This window comes from Schistocerca nitens, chromosome 5 (assembly GCF_023898315.1).
Source record: "Schistocerca nitens isolate TAMUIC-IGC-003100 chromosome 5, iqSchNite1.1, whole genome shotgun sequence".
NCBI lineage: Eukaryota > Metazoa > Arthropoda > Insecta > Orthoptera > Acrididae > Schistocerca > Schistocerca nitens.
Window position 1 is genome coordinate 304,488,873 of NC_064618.1, and position 16,064 is coordinate 304,504,936.

The following is a 16,064-nucleotide window of genomic DNA, read 5'->3' on the forward strand; positions in this document are numbered from 1 at the left end:
AGATTTGAGCTCGATTGCATCAAAGCGCAAATAGATCAGTAGTAGGCGCAGTTTGTCATTTGGTATGCAGAATCCAAATGTGTTGGCCCCGCCGAATGGCCGCCCGTGATTTCCAGATGTCACGTTATTGGACTTCTTTATGTGGGGTAGTATCAAGAATCCCGTGCACATAACAGCATTCCTACACTTCGAGCACGAATCAGTGAAGAAATCAGAACTGTTGAGGCCCGTAGATCGGAAGTACTCAGTATCACCTTGATGTTCTGGGAGATACGACAGGGTCACGCATGTAAATTCGGGCACAGCACACACACATGCACACACACACACACACACATAATCATTTTACAGCAAACCACGATGCTGTGTCTCTGATAGTTTCGAAGTAATGATCACTAATGGTCATTTGAAATGACAGAAGATTTTTGAATGATGGATCGAACATTAGAGTTTAAAATCCCGTCGACAGCCTGGTCATCAGAGACGAAGACCGGATTACGAACGGATGGGGAAGGAAACTGGCTGTGCTCTTCTTCAATGGAACCATACCGGCATTTGTCTGGGGCGCTTTAGGCCACTTAAAACACAAATCTGCGAGACCGTACTGGAAATACAACCGTTATCCTCCTGATTGCGAGATACACCCTATAGATGTACACACTATAGATGTACACTGGTCTACAATAACTAAAGAGAAATGAAAATTAGGCAGTCAAATATGTCAGGGACCAAATTGAAGGACAAAATGCACTTATGAGAATAACGAAGAAGAATTTGATGGTGGCAGTTAACGTATTCAGAACCAGTTGACTGGTGGACAACTTCTTGTCGTGTTAACTGAAGTAGTCTGTTTCACGCTACGGTCGCAGGTTCGAATCCTGCCTCGGGCATGGATGTGTGTGATGTCCTTAAGTTAGTTAGGTGTAATTAGTTCTAAGTTCTAGGCGACTGATGACCTCAGAAGTTAAGTCGCATAGTGCTCAGAGCCAGTCTGTTTCAGGTTCTCCTGTCGATTGATTTATAATATGTCGTCCTCTTATCCTATACGGGGCGATGCAATCGCTACGAGAAGATGATTTCCGGGAATTCGGTCGAAACACCATACACAAAATACTCATTACTCTGGAAGTCGTCTATTAATGAATAATATGGAGATTTTCCACCAGATAACAAGATGAAACAGAAATTTCATCTCAGTGTTTAATTTCTGCCGTTGACTCTCATTTAGACGTAAAGAATCTTATTGATCTGTGAAAACCAGCTGACAGACATAGGAAACGCAGAAGGATAAAAAGATTTGAAATAATGCAGTTGTTGTTGTTGTTGTTGTGGTCTTCTGTCCAGAGACTGGTTTGATGCAGCTCTCCATGCTACTCTATCCTGTGCAAGGTTCTTCATCTCCCAGTACCTACTGCAACCTACATCCTTCTGAATCTGTTAAGTGTATTCATCTCCTGGTCTCCCTCTACGATTTTTACCATCATCAGTTATTTTGCTCCCCAAATAGCAAAACTCATTTACTACTTTAAGCGTCTCATTTCCTAGTGTATTTCCCGCAGCAGCACCCGACTTAATTCGACTACATTCCATTATCCTCGTTTTGCTTTTGTTGATGTTAATGCAGTTATGCAATAAATTCTATTTATATCTCATAATAGCTGACTATTCATTTTTACTTAATTATTTTATGTCTTGACAATTCATTACTGGGATTTACTTTCTCCTTACTGTCAAATCTACGTTTCCTTCGGACAGGGGGACTATTTGATGGCAGAACTCTGATCTCATCATCCACGGCTGAAGGATCCCCAAATGCTAAATGTTTCGTCTCTAAACGTGTTAAATGAAGTATCACTATGTATGACTCTCAGATATTGGTTTTTTTAAGTCAATTCATTATCGACCGCAGTGGAAGCACTAACTTCAATTTTCTTCACGCTCAAAAACTGTCGCAAATTAAATTTATAGCTATCATTTGTTAGCCTCTTTCCATAGCTGTCAAATTTCCTTTATTGCTATTTTCCTGTCCACGATAGCGAGGCAAAAGTCAATATTTATTTCTTCCTTATCTTGACGTGTCGTAACTCCTAAGCGATGCTACTGAAATTTGTAACTGTTATAACCGGCAGAAATAATATAATCTGATACATGGTCTCCGTCTTGAAATGATTTCAGTTAAATAGGTTTATATTTATTTTACCCTTACTGAAGGTCAGGAAGAATGGTGAATGATCTCTGGAAGTCGTAAATACAGATTCTACTTGACTTGAAGTGAAAATGTTCCTTAAACACATAGTACTTAATATATATGTACATGATTCCTCGATCAGCGTGAACAATGTGCTGTAATTATTGTACTAGAGACAGTTTAATAGCTGAATGCAACAATTTCCAAAAATTGACTAAAGGAAACTGTTCAGCACATTCAAGTGTCAATGTCGTCCCTTGCTCAGGGAATGAGCATAGGAGAGCAGATGCAGGAAATCTGTATTCTAGATAAAGCTCAAGTGGAGGCATTGTCTCGCTTCGTCCTGTTCTCAAGGATCAAGCGCCTGTTTGTGTCGTGTGGGCGAGTCTGACGAGTGCTCGTACGGTGTAGCGTTGTACTGTAACGAGTGAAGGGAAGAGGAGTGTGAAACCTTCTGTCGGCACGTAGCCTATTCCTCTCGAATAACACCTCTGGGACGCCGAGCTTAACTAACGTCCCCATCCCCATCTGACAGGTGGATCGGTATTAACAGTGTAGCAAGCCACCGCTTCAATGGACACTAGGAGAGGTTTACAATTTAATCCAGGACATTGGCGCAAAGGTTGGTGGTCAATAACTTTACTCCACCACCTCCCCCTCAATTTCTGGCCAAATACTGACAGTGAAAATTTTCCACCACCAGGATTCGAACCAAGTCGAGCGGCACCGCCCACGAGTGCGTTCGTGGCCTCGGCTACGGAGGCCAGAGCTTTATCATTATGAAGACGAAAATTTAATTCCAGTTTGTCCGTCCGTCTTAAGTGGAGTTCATATGTAAATCACCGTTTTCAACAATTCTCACGTTCTACATTAACGAATTTATAGTTTAACGTTCATAGTAACTGCTTTACAACACTCATTCATTTCACATAACTTCAATCTTTTATGAATTTTCATGACAATGACACTTATTTCAAATCCAACCAGCGCATAAATAACAATACACATTCTCTTTCTACTGTCCGCAGTTCCATTTAATATTATTTTTATGTTACTCTGGGATATGAAACAGAAATTTAAGGTTCTTAAAGTGTGGCACCAAGTACATACTAAGTACAAAAATAATTAACACGTTTACTCTTAACACTGATGGGTTATACAGAAATCTGACATGAAGTTTATTTCAATTTTCCTAAAAACATTGATCATTGCAGTATCTGGGAGTATGATAATGTTTTGATGACGTCAAGGTCTATCAACTCTAGTAGGATAAAATGGTTTGCGACTGCAAACCGTGGAGAAATTGTGGTTGAGAAGACGTTGACAAGCACCGGTTTCGCAAAAAAAAAAAAAAAAAAAAAAAATTCTGGCTTGCGAGTACTCAACGTAGAGAGGAATTACCACGCTCGCTTGTTCAAGAAAGCGACTGAAATTCATGCACATGACAACAGCTCCAACAAGGAAGAGAAAAACCTCAAGACAAATGTAGTATTTACACTCCGCATCCACGACCATCTTTGGAGCGAACGTCTAGGGAACATCGTGGACAATTTCGCTGTGAGGTCGATGTCAGTCAGCCACCAAAAATTTTCGGTGGTAGGGATGTTGATTCCTGGATTGGGGAGTGAATCGTGGAGACTGCAAGCCATTTGTGTCAGTAACACGTCACAAGAGAGGCCGAAGACCCCGGAACGGTAAAATGATTGTATCCCCTGGTCTTTCCTTAGTGACAATAAATCTGTTTCAAAGAAATACTTCTAGGCGTGTGACCGCGTTGTAACATCAAATTCTCCAGCTCAAAGATGGATTCACTGGTGATAAGTACACTTTCGTTTAAACAAGAAGAATTAGTTGGCAAAGATTTCGTGAATCCATATCTCTTAAGGGTGAATCAAATGACAACGAGAAAACACAATCTATGTCCTTCTTTACTAAGAGCACAAAATATGTTCACGTCTATGTTCGTGTTCAGTGAAATGAAACGAGCTTACGGAATCGTTGGTTGGGAGGCCCCATCCGGGGAAGATGGGCCGCCAAGTGCAAGTCTTATTTCAGTCGATGCCACATTGGGCGACTTGCTCGCCGGTTATGAGAAAGAAATGATGATGAGGACAACACAACACCCAGTCCCCGATCTCAGAAAATCTCCAATCCGACCGGGAGCCGAACCTGGGCCCGCTTGCGCGAGAGGCGAGCACGCTACCACCCAGCTAAGCAGGCAGACTGTGTACAGTAATCTATGAAAAGTAAGATTTCTTGATTCCAGAATCAATTTTGACTTTACAACGAAGTGTGCGCTGGCAGATGAAGCTCCATGGCAGATGAAAACTGTGTGCCGAACTAGGACTCGTACCGGGAATCTTTGCTTTTCGCGGGAAATGCTCTACCAGCTAAGATACCCAAGCATGACTCAGCTCATCCCGACCCGACCCTCACAGCTTTACATCCATCAATACCTCATCTCCTACCTTCCAAATTTCACAGAAGCTTTCGTGCGAGGAATGAATCGATCCTGGAATCCACCCTCTGGAGGTGGGCTAAGCAGGTCTCCACAGCGCCCTCCGTTCCATGAGTGCTGGTCCTGCAAGTTTCGCAGGAGAGCTTCTACGAAATTTGTTTGGTATATGATTAGGTACTGGCGCAACTGAAGCAAGGGGGCCGGTGGAGAATCGTGTTTGGGTAGCTCAGCTCGTTGAGCACTTTCCCGCGAAAGGCAAGTTCAAGTCCCGAGTAGGCAAGTAGTTTTAATCTTCCAGGAAGATTCGATTTAATCGTCATGGTAATAGAGGAGCTGCTAGGGGAACAGGTTGTTACTGTGTTGAAATGAGACATAAATTTTTAATGTAACTGCAGGTAATAGTAATCGCGTAAATACTCATTCAAATTAGCAATTTCTCACCTTGTCACTGAACATCAGTAACCATAATCAAGCGCGAAAAGGTACGATAAGAGCCTGGAACTTCACTGCCGCAATTTGCAACTTTTTTTTTTCCAACGCAGTGATATCTCGTGATGAAATAGACTATAGTTAATGTAAAAATTCTCTCTGATGTACTCTAACTGGTTATTTGGTTGACCCTTACACACAGAATTACGCGCTGTCTTATTCCTGAAATAAGCAAAGTAGGTCGGCAAATGATTGAAAATTACGCCCGAAGGAATTTTTAGGAAAACACTCACATGGAAGGACTGGACCCCAAGGTTGTTCAACACAATTCACCGTTTAATTTCATACATAAACATTTGTTCATGAAACAAAAATATTTATTCATTATAACCATTCAGAAAACAACAATTTAATTAAACAGTTAATCAATTAAAAGAAGGTTACTTTAAACCATTAATTAATCCAGAATTTCCTTGTACCAATTACAATACTACGTAATGTCATTAATTTATGACATCAAAATCAGGGTTCACAGGTTGGATAATGCTCAGAATAAAACTATACATCAAATTTCTTTCTTTAAAAAATGATACTCCTTTACCCTAGGGAGAATCAGCCCCTTAAGCTCAACTACATGAATAAAAAAATACTATCCTTAACTAGATAAAAAATTACAAGAATAATTAAATTTTTTTAACAATATTGTCTTAGAGAAATAAGAGTCAAAGCAATACATTATTAAAGGAAGACTTAACCCGTAAAACTATTAATCGACACAGTAACAGATTAGATGCAAGAAAATAAAACAGTACAGTACGCAACTTCTTGGAACAAGTAAAACAGATAAGTTTCAGTTTTTACATGAAATATTACAGGCCTAAGGTCAGTTTCCAACCCCAGAGAGCAACAACTTAAATTCTCCAGTTAGTTGCGTGGACTAGTTGCAATAGGCACACTACACCGACGGAGACACTCTGGAATGGTTGGTTACACACAACAGGGTGTGTCACACGATGTCTAGATCTCCCTTTTGGATTGCAGCTGTGGTGACTGGACAGAGCGACCTCTCAGTGACGGAAGTACGGACAATTAACGCATGCAAGGCAGCTCCATTCAAGCAAGTACATCAACAACTAGAATGGGAGGCAGACCTGGGACACGAAAGCTTATTAGTCGAGACACAGGGAGAAAAATTCGTATTAACTGCTCACAGGGGAAGGCCAAATCTTAATTGCAGTACGAATATTAAAATCTCTGTAGCACATCCTTGCACCAGGCTACTACGCTTGAAACTGACACAAATTTAAGCAACCGCCGGAAATGTCTGGGCCTTACTACCTCGAAACCTCAATAATATGAACAAGCTTACAAATACGATAAAGTGCAATTAATCTGCTTAATAGACAAAACAAAAGATTTACAGAAATATTAAATACGTAATTTGCAATAAAATGTTAGCTAGGTCACAAATTTACATCACCAAAACTTTCAGTGCTGAGCAGCATGCTACAAGTAAAATTTCAGAACTTGAAACAAGGCACATTTAGCATCAATAGCTTAAAGTCTACGACAGTTACAGCAGTGAGCCCACGAGCACAAAGGTCATGTTCAACCAATGGAACCACCGTTCAGTGAAGAAACCGTAGTTTGAATTTAGCAATCCACATGGGCAATACCAAATCTCTCACATGTAAACTTAAACAATGTCACATTACACATTGCCGGTGACAAAGCAGGTGAAAGCAGTCAATGAAAATAGTTCTACGCCAACTCACAGTCACACTGGCAATATACACACACCAAAAAAAGTTTTGCGAGTGCAGCAAGGTGGATGTTCCCCACTGTTTTGGGGTAGCATTATGTGAGGCCGACGTACGCCGTTGGTGGTCATGGAAGGCGCCGTAACGGCTGTACGATACGTGAATGCCATCCCCCCACCGGTAGGGCAACCATATCTGCAGCATACTGGCGAGGCATTCGTCTTAGTGGACGACAGTTCAGTCTCCCATCGTGAAAATCTTGTGAATGACTTCCTTCACGATAACGACATCGCTCGACTAGAGTGGCCAGCATGTTCTCCAGACATGAACCCTATCAAACATGACTGGGGAATAGATTTAAAAACGCTGTTTATGGACGTCGTGATCCACCAATCACTCTGAGGGATCTACGCCAAATCGCCATTAAGGAGTGGGACCCACAGTGCCTTGATGAAATTGTCGACAGTATGCCACGACGAACACAGGCATGCATGAATGCAAGATGACTTGCTACTGGGTATTAGAGGTACCAGTGTGTGCAGCAATCTGGGCCACCACCTCTGAACGTCTCGCTGTATTGTGGTAGAACATGCAATGTGTAATATCATGAGCGATAAAAAAAAGGGCGAAATGATGTTATGTTGATCTCTATTCCAATTCTCTGTACAGGTTCCGGACCTCTCGGAACCAAGGTGATGAAAAACTTTTTTTTGATGTGTGTATACTCTTAGAAAGTCGACCAAATTAGACGGTACCTTGCAGAAACGAAATATTTGTTGTTGCAACTCACTTCTTTCCCCCTGTTCCAGTTTTAAATGTTGCGGCTAGATATGTTGGATATTACCACAGTTGGACGTCAGTTTGGTATGTCAATATGTAAGCTAAGAGAACATGGTTAAAATTCATAAATTTTCTTTTGCTTTAGATAGGAGGCACACGGGGGCAAATGCAATGTTCTTTGCTCGGTTGGGGTAGAACTTGTTTCATACATCAGAATGCATGTATTTTTGGACATGACTCCCAAACGGGTGAGTGGTAATTTTTCCAGTTCATTTCTACAATATCTGGGGAAGTTTGGTCCACGAGTGGTAAAATCACTTCATAGTTTTTATTGGACTCGAATTTTCCAGGAACAGGCTGTACGATACGTGAATGCCATCCTCCTATCGGCAGGGCAACCATATCTGCAGCATACTGGCTAGGCATTCTTCTTCATGGAGGCGCCCCGATCGTACACATCTCGTGAATGACTTCGTTCAGGATAGCGACATCGCTAGACTAGAGTGGCCAGCATGTTCTCCAGACATGAACCCTATCGAACACGTCTGGGATGGACTGAAAAGCGCTATTTATGGACGACGTGACCCACCAACCACTCTGAGGGATCTACGACGAATCGCCGTTGAGGAGTGGGACAATCTGGACCACAGTGCCTTGACGAGCTTGTGGGTCGTATGCCACGACGAATACAGGCTTGCATCAGTGCTAGAGTACGTGTTGTTGGGTATTAGAGGCACCGGTGTGCACAGCAATCTGGACCCCCAGCTCTGAAGGAGTCGCTGTATGGTGGTACAACATGCAATCTGTGATTTTCATGAGCAATAAAACGAGCGGAAATGATGTTTATGTTTCCAGAATGAGAATTTTCACTCTGCAGCGGAGTGTGCGCTGATATGAAACTTCCTGGCAGATTAAAACTGTGTGCCCGACCGAGACTCGAACTCGGGACCTTTGCCTTTCGCGGGCAAGTGCTCTACCAACTGAGCTACCGAAGCACGACTCACGCCCGGTACCCACAGCTTTACTTCTGCCAGTATCTCGTCTCCTACCTTCCAAACTTTACAGAAGTTCTCCTTCGCAGGAAGTGGTACAGGAGGAAGTATAAGTTGTAGAGGGGTACTGGGAAGGTGGAAAAGAAACAGGAGTTTAGGAAATGGACGGAGAGAGAGGAGGAGAATATGGACAGAGGAAGAGGGGGGGAGGAAGATGTTGCCAGAGAGAGGGAGCAGAGAAGATGGACAAAGAGAGAGGCTTGCAGAAGATAGACAAATACAAACATCGAAAAAATTTTTGATTCACCTCACTTCCGAGAGTTTCGGAAGCTGTACAGAAAAATGGGATAGAGATCAACATAAACATCGTTTCCGTCCTTTTTATTGCTCATGAAAACCAAACATTGCATGTTGTACCACCATACAGTGAGACCTTCAGAGGTAATGCTCAAGATTTCTGTACACACCAGTACCACTAATATCCAGTAGCTCCTCCTCTAGCATTGATTCATGCCTGTATTCATCGTGGCATACTATCCACAAGTTCATCAAGGCACCGCTGGTCCAGATTGTACGACTCCTCAACGGCGATTCGGCGTAGATCCCTCACAGTGTCTGTAGAACATGCTGGCCACTCTAGTCGATCGATGTCGTTATCCTGAAGCAAGCTGTTCACAAGATGTGCACGATGGGAGCGCGAATTGTCGTCCATGAAGACGAATGCCTCGTCAATATGTTGCCGATATGGTTGCACTATCGGTCGGAGGATGGCATTCACGAATCGTACTGCCGTTAAGGCGCCTTCCATGACCACCAGCGGCGTACGTCGGCCCCACATAATGCCACCCCAAAACAGCAGGGAACCTCCACTTTGCTGCACTCGCTGGACAGTGTGCCTAAGGCGTTCAGCCTGACCGGGTTGCCTCGAAACACGTCTCCGACGATTGTCTGGTTGGAGGCACATGCGACACTCATCGGTGAAGAGAACATGATGAAAATCCTGAAAGGTCCATTCGGCATGTTGTTGGGCCCATCTGTACCGCGCTGCACATTATGCAGCCTATTGCACACAGTTTGAGTCGTAACACGACGTCCTGTAGCTGCACAAAAAGCATTATTCAACATGGTGACGTTGCTGTAAGGGTCCCTCCGAGCCATAATCCGTAGGTAGCGGTCAGCCACTGCAGTAGTAGCCCTTGGGCAGCCTGAGCGAGGCATATCATCGACAGTTCCTGACTCTCTGTATCTCCTCCATGTCCGAACTACACAGCTTTGGGTCACTCGAGACGCCTGGACACTTTCCTTGTTGAGAGCCTTTCCTCGCACAAAGTAACAATGCGGAGGCGATCGAACCGCGGTATTGACCGTCTAGGCATGGTCTAGGCAACACGAGCGGTGTACCTCCTTCCCGGTGGAATGGCTGGAACAGATCGGCTGTCGGACCCCCTCCGTCTAATAGACGCTGCTGATGCATGGTTGTTTGCAACTTTCGGCGGGTTTAGTGACACCTCTGAACAGTCGAAGGGACTGTGTCTATGTTACAATATCCACTGTCAACGTCTATCTTCAGGAGTTCTTGAAACCGGGGTGATGCAAAACTTTTTTTGATATGTGTAGAAGCGATGAGGGAGGGGGGGGGGAGGGGTGAGCGTTACAGAGCGACGTGGGGAGGAAGAGGTGGACTCAGAGTGGGTGAGGATGTGTGCAGTGTATGTGTCCAAAGTATACACAAGCAAAGCTGCGTGGAAATACTTAGTACTTTGATAAAAACGAAAAAACAGAAGTACAGCAATATACCGTGGATATAAATATTGTGTAGTAGTAGGAAACAAGAGACATGTTCAAAAATTAATATTACCCCCAGAGATGATTATAGAATCTCTAAAATTGTCACAGGCCAAAAAAGTAGAAGGAGAAATTCACTTTGGATCTCACCGCAATACGAGCTGAATCAAAGAGAAGTACATGCACAAAATACAGAAAGATTACTGAAAAATTATTAGAAACTGCTTTTGACTACTGTAAGATCATATCAGATTAGTGATTTCGTTCTCGATTGGATGAGACGTCACCTCCAGGTACACAGTGAGAAAAAACAGTGGTCATTAAAAATATGAAACGATAAGGGAAGAAGAGATATAATCGTTTATTGGTTGAAGGACGGAAGAACAGCACTATATTGGGAAATGGTGTTCAAAAGCAGACAAATACGACAACTATCACACAGTTAGTTTAACAGTTCATGTGCCCAAGTTGTTGACACGAGTAATATAAATAAGAATGGAAAACGTTGGGTTTCTGTTAAACGTCTGTCAGTTCAGCTTTAGCAAAGGTCAGGCGCCAGAGAGCCAGTTCTAACTTTGGATTTGATGACGGAACCAAAGCTTAAGAAACAGAGTCCGGCAACGTGAAATGTTTGAAAGTCTCAGAAAAACTGGTGTAGCTTGTAGGGAAGGACAGGTGGTATAGAATGCGAACAATAGTCGGAAGGAAAAATAAGAATGAAAGACCGATAACGAAGTGCTTTTCAGTCTGTATATCGAAGGCGTGGTGAGGGAAGTAAGAGAGAGATTCAGGACTAAAATGTAGGGTGAAAAGATATCAGTGTCATGATTTGCTGGTGGCATAGCTATACATGTGAGAACGAATTACAGTACCTGTTGAATGGAATAACCAGTCTAGTGACCACAAAATAAAGACTGGGAGTAAACGAAAGGAAGACGAAACCGATAGGGAGTAGCAAATTTGATGTTGGCGATAGACTTAACATCAAAACTGGGGACCACGTGATAGAGGAAGCGAAGGAATTCTGCTACCTAGAAGCTACATAGCTCATGATGAACGAAGCAAGGGGGACACAACAAGCTGACATTCCCTCGCTATAAGACAGCTACTAACTTACAACACAGGCTTTAATTTGAGGGAGACATTTCTGATAAAGTGCGTTTGAAGCAGAAAATTGTTTGGATGGGAATCATAGATTGGGAAAACCGGAAAAGAAGTGAATCGAAACGTTTGAGTTTTGAAGATTAAGTGCACCGTTCAGAAATGGGGAAGTTCACCGCAGAATCGTCGAGGAGAGAAACATGTGGAAAAACATTGAGAAGAAGAAGGGACTGGATTATAGGACATATGTTAGGACGTCAAGTAATAGCTTCCAGGCTACCTGGGGGGGCTGTAGAGCACAAAAAGTGCGTAGGAAGAAAGTGATCGAAATATGTGTTATAGGTACTAGATAAAATTAGGTGTAAGTGCTATTAACTGACGAAATGGTTAGCTTAAGAGGGGAAATCGTGGCAGGCCGCAACAAATTAATCGTAAGACTGGTGACATAAGAAACCAGAACCAGAAATCGACACCGTCGACAATCATCTTCGAAATAATACAACAAGCAAATGAAACCACTCCCGATTCCCATCAACCCAACAGAGTAAGACGAAATACCTCAAGAAGAAAGTGGACAGGGTACTCTTAGCTACTCTGTATGTCCTTGTCGGCGCAGAGAATATGATGATTTGAAACTTCTGGGTCAGCTGGGAGCCAGCATCCGTTTCACCTACAGGGTGGCGCACGAAATGTGTTACCAATTGTCTCTTTCACAATTTACGACGCACATTAGATATCCCGCTGGGATCTCTAAAGCAGTACCAGCAGAGCTTGGAAAAACAAATGAGTTACGAAATGACGTGTAATTCACGATACTGCCGCTAGAAGACTAGCAAGGAGCAATGGCTGACAATGGAAGACTGACGACACAGCAACGAGAGGCAATTTTTCATGAAACGAAAAGCCTTGTTGTGACTCAGAGGCGTTTTCGACAACAGTTTAACACACGATGGGTCCCTTGCAAGAAGACCATCCACAGGTTGTACGAGAAATTTGTACAGGAAGGAACAGTATTGGAAGCGAAGCGACCTCGACCTAAGCCTGTTTCTTCGCCGGAAAATATTGAAGCGGTACGAGTTGCTGTACAGAGAAGTCCCGGGAAATCGCGTAGAAAGGCAGCAGTGCAACTGGGAGTATCCAGACGCTCCGTTCAACGCATTCTTAAAAGTGACCTCCATATGTACCCATACAAGATGACCTGTGCACAGAAGCTCACTGAAGAACACAGCCGGCCATTGAGGCCGTGCGGTTCTAGGCGCTACAGTCTGGAGCCGAGCGACCGCTACGGTCGGAGGTTCGAATCCTGCCTCGGGCATGGGTGTGTGTGATGCCCTTAGGTTAGTTAGGTTTAATTAGTTCTAAGTTCTAGGCGACTGATGACCTCAGTAGTTAAGTCGCATAGTGCTCAGAGCCATTTGAACCATTTTTGAAGAACACAAGCAGCAGAGACTACTGTTTGCTCAGTGGGCGGAGGATAGGGAAGAAACTCACAACAACGTTTGGTTTTCAGGCGAAGCGCATTTTCATTTAGACGGTGTGGTTAACAAACAAAACGTACGCTTTTGGGCCACTCAAAACGCGCAAGTGCTTCATGAACGACAACATTATGCTCCAAGGATTACAGCGTGGGCAGCAATTTCCAGTCACGGACTTATTGGATCCTTTTTCTTTGAAGAAACTGTGAACAGCGAGCGTTATTTGAGCATTCTTCGCGATAGCTTCATTCCACAGCTTCTTGCTACTGCCTTGCCCTTCAACATGAAGTGGTTCATGCACGATGGAGCAAGGCCACATACTGTGTTGGAGTTTTCACTCGAGCATTTCGACATGCGGATCATTTCACTCAGGTTTCCAGGTCGCTTCAATGACCGACAAAATTGCCCCCCCCCCCCCAATAGCCCAGACCTCAATCCATGTGACTTTTTCTTTAGGGGTACCTAAAGGAAAAAATTTTCCCCGAAACGTCCACGTGATTTAATGGAGCTCAGAAGACTTATTCTTCAAGTTTGCAGTGAAACTACGGAAGACATGTGCCGTAGGGTAATCACTAACTTCAGTGTTCGTTTGAAGGAAGTCAGGAAACGAAATGATGGACATATTGAGCATGTGCTGAGTTAGAACAAATCTCCGTGGACGGCTCTTCATTGTAGTATATGTTCCTTTCAGATTGTATTGAAAATAAAGTTTATATTCAAAAACAAAATGGTAACACATTTCGTGCGCCACCCTGTATTTGCTCCAAGAGGCGAGTAAACAGCAGCGTACTGAAGAGATTCAAAGGTTAAAGAACTGAACAAAAGAGTTCAGCTGCGGGTGTATCATGGTAGAAACTGACGTCATTACGGATCGTTAGCACGTGATGTCAGTCTAGTCCTCTAATAAAACTCTAGTGGCCGGTACGTTAGTGAATTCAGAGCGAGAGCCTGCGGGCTGACAGAGAAATCCGACGCAGAAAGCGTAAAGCTGAGAGCTCTATTTACATTCGCTGTCGTGTATCCGTTCCTAAAGTGCTTTTCAGCTCTACAGCACACACGCTGTGGAGATGCTATGTCACGTATTTAAATTTAAAATGAGCATCTTCGCCTACTTTCCCTGCGTGTGCATACGGCTGTGCTAGTGCACTCCAAAAATAGCGCCGCAGGCGTTGGCTTTTGGATGTCCGCATTCCTGGAAGCTCGCACAGATATCGCGGCCCGTCCGTCCATCCCCGATCAGGCATGCCAAGGCCCCCTGGGAATCAGTGCACACGGAAGCGAAGTTCGACCGGCCTCCACCGAAAGATCAAGGCCAGCTCTTTCCCGTTCAGTCTTCCACGACGACAGGCAAGGCGAGCGCGCAAGATGATCCGCCCGTCAGGCGATCGCGAGATTAAGTGATGGCAGGCGTGAAGATGTGGGACCATTTGCACGCGAGGGTTGCGAATTAATTGGCGGCGTCAAACCTCTTCAGCCACACAGATACTGCAATGCGCTTCGACTGTGGTAGGGAGCACTCCGAGTGTGATATTACGATAGTACAGAAGACATTTAACGTAATAAAATCGTCTAGGACGGGACTTTAATCAGGAATTCTGTTTTCTACGGGCGGTGCTCTTTATGACTAAGTTGTCCAGACACAAGTCATAGCCTACCCTTCTCTCTCCTGTCAGTACCACTCTCCTGCTTTCCAAATATAACAGAAGTGCCTCTTAGAAAATGTCCGTGATACTGTGGCTAAGCCATTTTTCTTCAGCACCATTTCTCCCATAGTGCTAGTCCCACAACGTATAAAGGAAATCTTCTGTGAAGCTTGGAAATTGGGGGATAAAGCTATGAGGGGCGGGGGGGGGGGCGGGGGGGGGGGTGTCAAAAGACGCGCTTGAACAGCTCAGTCGGTAATAGCGTTGCCTGCAAATTGTATGGGTTTGAGTACCAGTCCGGAACACAGTTTGGCAATGTTTTGGATTCGAGTACACAGTTTGTCAATGTTCCAGTTTCGAGACTCGGCGTGATAAAGTTCCGGGACACAGTTTAGCATGTTCTAGGCACTAATTTTTAAAAATGTGTAATCCTGTGCTATCTGCAATAATATTACTTTACTTTGCTACCGGTTTCGGTTCTGGGTCATCATCAACGGCAGCTGTACAACGTAGAAAAGTGAACACTGTGACAATGTCAAACAAAACAAGAAAAACATTAAAAACGTAAAATCGATCAAAATACTCATGAAAATTATCACAGATGTATTACATGTCATACATGTTGTAACGTAAGTTATCACAGGAACCCATAAATGCCAAGATAATATAAAATCGAAAATTGTAACAAGATAAAAATATGATGGTATATTGACACAAGGGCCCCAAGTGATATACGGCAATAAAAGCCAAAGACCTTCAAGGTCAAAGAACACAGTCTTGACCAAATCCGAAGAAGTTCCCATAAAATAATTATGTGATAATGAGATTGCAAAACTGAAGTATTAACAGTTCTACACTTGATTGAGGTTACATAAAAAACCAATAGAATACAAAGCAACAGATAAGCAAGTTTCATGAATGTAAGAATATAAAATATGTTACAATCCATTAAAAAAAAGTAGGCATGTGAAATACAAGCTACACATCAGTCCATGAAATTAACATCAGTCAAGCCATATCAGATGAGACTACACATTAAATCAAAATAGAATTTTTAGGAGTGAAGAAAAATATAAAATAAATGTAGAATATGTAGATGTAAATACCAAAAATTTTACATGTATGACAAAATCTAATCAAAAAATTTTGTCAAGAAACATGGTATACATCTAAACTTTAAAACATTGGTTGGAAAAATATTTCATCCAAATGACTACACAATCATAAAATGAAATCAAAATTCCATTTGTCATATAGATAAAAGTTATTAAAAAGACATGGAATGAACCTAAATTTTAACACATTGGTTAAAAATATTTCATCAAAATTACTACACAATCGTAAGACAAAATCAGAAAAGACAATTTAGCATACAGATAAAAATTAATAAAGGAGGGCAATATCCAATTATAAAATCAAAATACACAGAACTGATCACATCATATGACAATTT